The sequence below is a fragment of the Equus caballus genome, chromosome 5, assembly GCF_041296265.1.
Source record: "Equus caballus isolate H_3958 breed thoroughbred chromosome 5, TB-T2T, whole genome shotgun sequence".
NCBI classification, from domain to species: domain Eukaryota; kingdom Metazoa; phylum Chordata; class Mammalia; order Perissodactyla; family Equidae; genus Equus; species Equus caballus.
The window spans coordinates 75,019,663-75,025,662 of NC_091688.1; positions in this window are offsets into that span (position 1 = coordinate 75,019,663).

The following is a 6,000-nucleotide window of genomic DNA, read 5'->3' on the forward strand; positions in this document are numbered from 1 at the left end:
CACTATGTGCTTAAAATGCTGCCTATCGTCTCCACAGGCCTTATATATTCTAGCCTCATCCCCTGTTTAGACAGAGATTATTGCTACCAGTTATAATAAGCAAACGGAATAATGTGATTTTGAGGCTTATAAGATATATTTTAGTTTTAAGATCTGCCAGTTAATGTATGAAATTATGGTGAATTAATTTTAAGAAGTGTTCTACAGTTACACTGTCCATTTGAAACCTTTAAATTAAGCCAAGTAAGTCCTATCTGCATTATTATTTCTGTTTTAGACAGATGATTAAATTTTATCAATTTCTCCCCTAACAACCAAATCATACATGTATCGATTCGACTTAAAATCATACCGTTCTCTTCCCCTGTTCTACCTTTAGCCTCTTTCCCGGGTACTAGTAACAATTACTTTCCAAAATACAGATGAGAAAATCTTCATCACCATTCTAATAATACTTTGTCAAGTTTATAAATAATCTTTTTCTCCTTTGTGTATATTCCAGATATTTAACCCCAAAATTAATTGGGTTTATTTTCACATCCTAGTCATTTTCACAAGAATCCTCCTCTTAATCTTTGTAACATAGAATTTGTACCTTAGAAGACAATCTTAATGCTCCCTGACCAGTCACTTCATTGGCAGATAAAGACTTCTGGGTTATCATTTTACTTGCTAACTAACCAAGAACAGACATGTTAACCTAATTTTTGTTATCCCGTCTCTGCCTGGCAGAAAATTCCAGAAAATATAGACATGATGCATGAAGCAGTAGCAGTTCCATTAGGATATGCCAGCTATCTTCCCAAGTCGCTTACTTCTCTTTGGCCTTCTCCAGCTGTAAGTCTCTTTAAATCCTTTCTCATTTCCACTGTTGTCCTTATTTTTTTTCACACATTGTCATGCCTGACTTTCCTCTCTGTCATTTTTATTTCCCAAGAGCAGCATCGGTTAGTTTCCCCAGGTCTCTACTCTCTGCCTTATTTGGGGTTCCTCCCTATGTTTAAAATAATCTCCTACCCTGAGTAACTTCTATCTTCATCTTCACCTGGCTTCTGAAAGCCCACTTTTGCCGGGAGCCTTATTGTGCTGATTTTCCTGTCAGCTGCATTCTTCAGGCCTTATTCCCATGAAGACTGTCTCGGCCAAATCAAATTGCCAGCACCTTTGGAGAAAGACACTGTTTCCATTTCTTTTAAAGCACTGTGTTTGGCTCTAAAAATAATATCTCCCATCAAAATAATAATCCTGAACTCAGTGTCAGAGATCATCACCCAAGCCATGGCCAGATCTGCCAAGTCAGCTTCCATTGTTCCTGCAGGTATTTTTTTCAAGTATTCTGGAAGTTCTAGGGCCAAAAGCCCCCCAAAAAGGTGAAAAGAAAGGAAAGATATTTCTTATAACAAAAGGATAAGAAAATCCATTGCACACATCATATGGGTCATTTTGTGCTGGCAGCAAAAGGGCTGACTATTCTTGAGATACAGAAATGAAAAGATGGGTCATTTAATAAAAGTTCTGAGGCTTCACTGGTCTTATCTCCCATCCCTTTTATTTTCAGAGATATTTCTAAGAGAGTACACACAATAGTAACACTCTGTCATCAATTTGGTGTTCTAAAAGCTCCAGTTATCCAAAAGTTTTTCTATTGGCACTTCATCTTTAAGAAGAATAATTACTCCAATTATTCCCCAAATTTCTGGTCATTCTATAGTCGTTGCACAAAGCCAGAAGTGATATTTTTCATGTATATATATGTATGTAGGGAGAGTGCCCCCAACCTAATTTTCATTCCATTTACATTCAGGAAGCAAAAGGTCTCTACATTTTCAGGGGTTGTCTATAGTACTTTGTTTTTATGGAAACATTAGAAAGAGGGAACCAATTACACAAGACTCCATTTAGTTTTGATTGCCTTAAAATACAAACTGCTGAGGTTTTATAGGCTCACACTAAAGAAAGAAAAATACTTACCACCTAATTCCAGATATCTTGTGACTTATGAACCACTAGACATAAAATCATTGCATCTCCAGGGCAAGAAAGAACCTAAGTGGAGACGAGCAAATGAAGCCAGTCAAAAATGAAGATCAAAAATGAATACGTTCATTCCTGAATAAGCCTTTTTTGAAGTTTTACCTTTGCCCTTTTTTATTATTCATTTTGAGCCCACATCCATCTCGTCAGAATCATCCTGTTGTTCGTTTCTAGTGGTTTTCCTAACCCAGCTAACATTTAAGGTACATTATTTACCAGGTAAATGATAGGACTTAATAAAAAAATTAAAATAGTTACGTGTTATTTATTTACTTAAACAAAAGCCACACACAAATGCCTTCAGGAGCCAATGGACAGCCTATTGCATTGCACAACTCCAGGCGCCATCTGCTCATGTTGCATTTCACGTTAATGGACTGGGAATAACAACCAAATGGAGCTTGAAAGCCCAGTGGTACTATGGCAGGTAAAGGTAACTTGCAAAGCTGTCCCGGACAAACCTGTGAGAAGAAGAGGGGCCTATTGTCAAACAGAAAGCACAGGACCCTGCTAAGGAAGCAAATGCATATTTGCAAGTTTGAATTTTGGCTCACAGGTCACCAGTTTATGATATCATTCTAGAACTATTTTAAGGAAGTATTTATCTGTGGAAAACTAAATTGTATCTCCTGTTTTATTAGAATTATTATACAATCATGTGCCACGTGATGACATTTTAGTCAACGATGGATTGCATATACGATGGTGATCCCGTAAGATTAGTAGCATATAGCCTAGGTGTGTGGTAGGCTACACCATCCAGGTCTGTGTAAGTCACTCTATGATGTTCACACAACGACGAAATCACCTAATGATGCATTTCTAAGACCATATCCCGGTCAGTAAACAACACATGACTATTTCAGTGTTAGGTCTGTTTCGAGGGATGCTTTATTTCTTATTCTTTTTTATTACTTTATTTTAAGGAGAATTTTAAAATCAAAAGGCAGTACAGCAAAGTCTATCCTATACCAAAAGCAAATGAATCACTACTTATATTTTCTATTATGATAGGAATGTAATTTCTTTGTTCCCACAGCAACATATAATTTCTAGATCCAAATGAAGTTATTATTGAGTATAAAACATCCTTCTTCGCATCTTCTTCCTGTCCATATTTCCCCAGTGATTGTTCAGTAAAAGGCAATTTTGCTCAATAAATGGGCAAGGCATTCTGCAAGGTGGCATGGCCCTCACCTACAAAAGGCTTAGAATTTGGAGAAGTAACAGACATGTACACAAATGGCTATGGATAGTAACAGGAATGTGGAGTTGCTACACGTGAGCTGTTTTTAAAATGTGATGATGGGTACAAAGAAAAAGGAGAAATTTGATGATATGAGAAAGGCATTTAAAATGACCCTTGAAGATGGACCAGGACAAAGTCATGTCAGAAAAGAGTTGCCTGGTATCATACCACACATAGGGATTATGTTAGTGAGAACATGGAGACACAAAAAGCAGTGAGCAGTTTGAATCATGTGGCTGGTCATGTGGAGCCTGTGGGGGAGTAGACGGGATGAAGAGATTATGAGAAAGATGGACTGAACTCTTTCCTCACTGGCTGCTCCTTCTCATACTTTTGCTTCTCTCTCCTCATCTCTTCCTCCAAACCCTTTAAGTAATGGCACCCAGGGCTCAGTCCTTGGATCTCTTCCATTTTCTATTTACATTCACATCTTGTATGATCTTGTCCACTCTCTTGGTTTAGAGTCTCATCCTTATTCAGATGACTCCCTAGTTTATGTCTCCAATGCATATCCTGAACCCAGACTTGATCTCCAACTGCCTACAGACCATACACTTAGAAGTCTAATAGGCATCACAAAAAGTGCCTGGTGTTCTCTGCCAAGTCCACTCCTCCTCCAGCCTTCCCCATACTGGCTATTTTCTTCCAGGTGCTCAGGCCAAAAGTCTTGGAGTCAGCCTTGATTCTTCTTTTTTTCTCACACCCACAAGCAATTATTAGAAAATTCTGCTGATTCTGCTTTCAAAGTGCAACCAAATTTGACCACTTCTCACCACCTTTGCTGCTACCGCTCTGAACTGAGCCACATCATCTGTCACCTGGGTTTCTTCAATGCCTTCCTAACAGGTCTCCCTGCTTCTACCGTCCTCTCCTACACATGGATTCTCAACACAGAAGCCACAGTGATTCTGTTAAAACGCAAGTCAGATCATGTCTTTCCTCTACTCAAGATACTAAGAGATCTCCCTCATAGGAAAGCCCAAGTCCTTCCACTGGCTGTACGAGCTTTCATTCATTCAGTTTCAGCCCAGGAGGGCTCCTTGTTGCTAGCGAAGTTCCCACCTCATTGACCCTGGTACCTATCATTCACTCTTCCTTGCAGGCTTTTCCTCTGGATAGCCTCGTAGCTCCCTCACTTTCTCCTGCCTATCCTTACATGTCACCTTCCCATTGAGGCCCATTCTAGCCAGGCTGTCAAGAATTGCACCCTCACCCTGACTCCCACAAGTCCCTTCTTTGATTTTTCTCCTTTGCATTTATCACTGTTTAACATATGTATTTTATATGTTTGTCTTGTTTATTCTCAGCCTCCCTTTTTTTCTTTCTTTCTTTTTTTTTTTTTTTTTTGCTGAGGAAGATTCACTCTGAGCTAACATCTACTGCCAATCTTCCTCTTTTGGTGTGTGAGCCACCATCATAGCATGGCCACTGATAGATGAGTGGTATAGGTCCACACACGGGAACCAAACCTGGGCCACTGAAGTGGAGTGTGCCAAACTTAACCACCAGGCCACTGGGGCTGGCCCCTCAGCCTCCCTTTTTGGTGTAAGCTCCAAGAGGGTAGAGACATCTGTAGGTTTTGTTCATTGCTATATTTCCAGCATCTAGGACACTTTCTCCCAGGTAATAGAAACTCAACAAATATTTAGTGACTGAATGTGTAAAGAAGAACTTTAAATGGTTGCAGGCAACTAGAAACCACTGAAGATGTTTGAACTGAGTCTGAAGAAAGGCTAACGAGCAAGAAGTCTCTGCTGAAACCTTGCACTGGATCTTAGAGGTAAAAAAGACATTTCAACGGTAACTGTTAAAAAACAAAATGTCAGAAAAATTACCATGACTGTCTCCCCTACCCTGTGATAATTTCATCTCTGTTTACTCTGACTTGATAATTTCATCAAGTCAGCTTGGCATTACGGAAAAAGTAAGGACATTGGAGTAAAACAAGTACCAAAAGTTAAAGTTCTGATTCCAACAGTGAATGGTAATTCATCTATAAAATGGAGGTTATAACTGAAGTTTTTTATGAGTTATAAAGATTAATAATTATTACTAACATATATAAAAGATCTAGCAGATAACAGGTTTTTATAAAATCTTAGTTCCTTCATTTTAATAATTAATTAGGAAAGGCAGAGCACAGCCAGTCTCTTAAACTTATCCACCTATCTTTTCATAGTTTATTTGCTAAAATTCTTGCTAATGTTATGGGTGGAAATTATCAACCAACATTTGACTAACATGCTCAGCAGTAAAATGTGCCTGCTATACAGTTCCTTCTGCTATGTATCATTAGTGTTTCTGTGAGCCAGGCTTTCAAATTTTCTACCCTTCTCTAACTGTTCTGTCAACTCTCAGTCCCTTCCAGTCCCCTTAAAAAAGACCGACAGTTTTATCAAGCACTTTGTTGAATTAAAAATACATTCATTTTCTATTCTGTACTTTCCTCATAAAGAAATCTTTGAAAATTAAACTTAAGAACAAAAAAGGTTGGAATCATGGCATCCCACTCCAAATTGCCCATATAATTTCTATGTTAGGCAAGGGAGACTAATCCAGTGATTCTCAAATTCTTTGGTCTCAGGACTCCTCACATGCTGAAAGATTATTAAGGACCCCTCAAAGAGCTTTTGTTTATGTGGGTTATACCTACAAATATTTACCACATTAGAAATTAAAACAGAGACTTTTTAAATGCAAGAATACACAAAGTCACA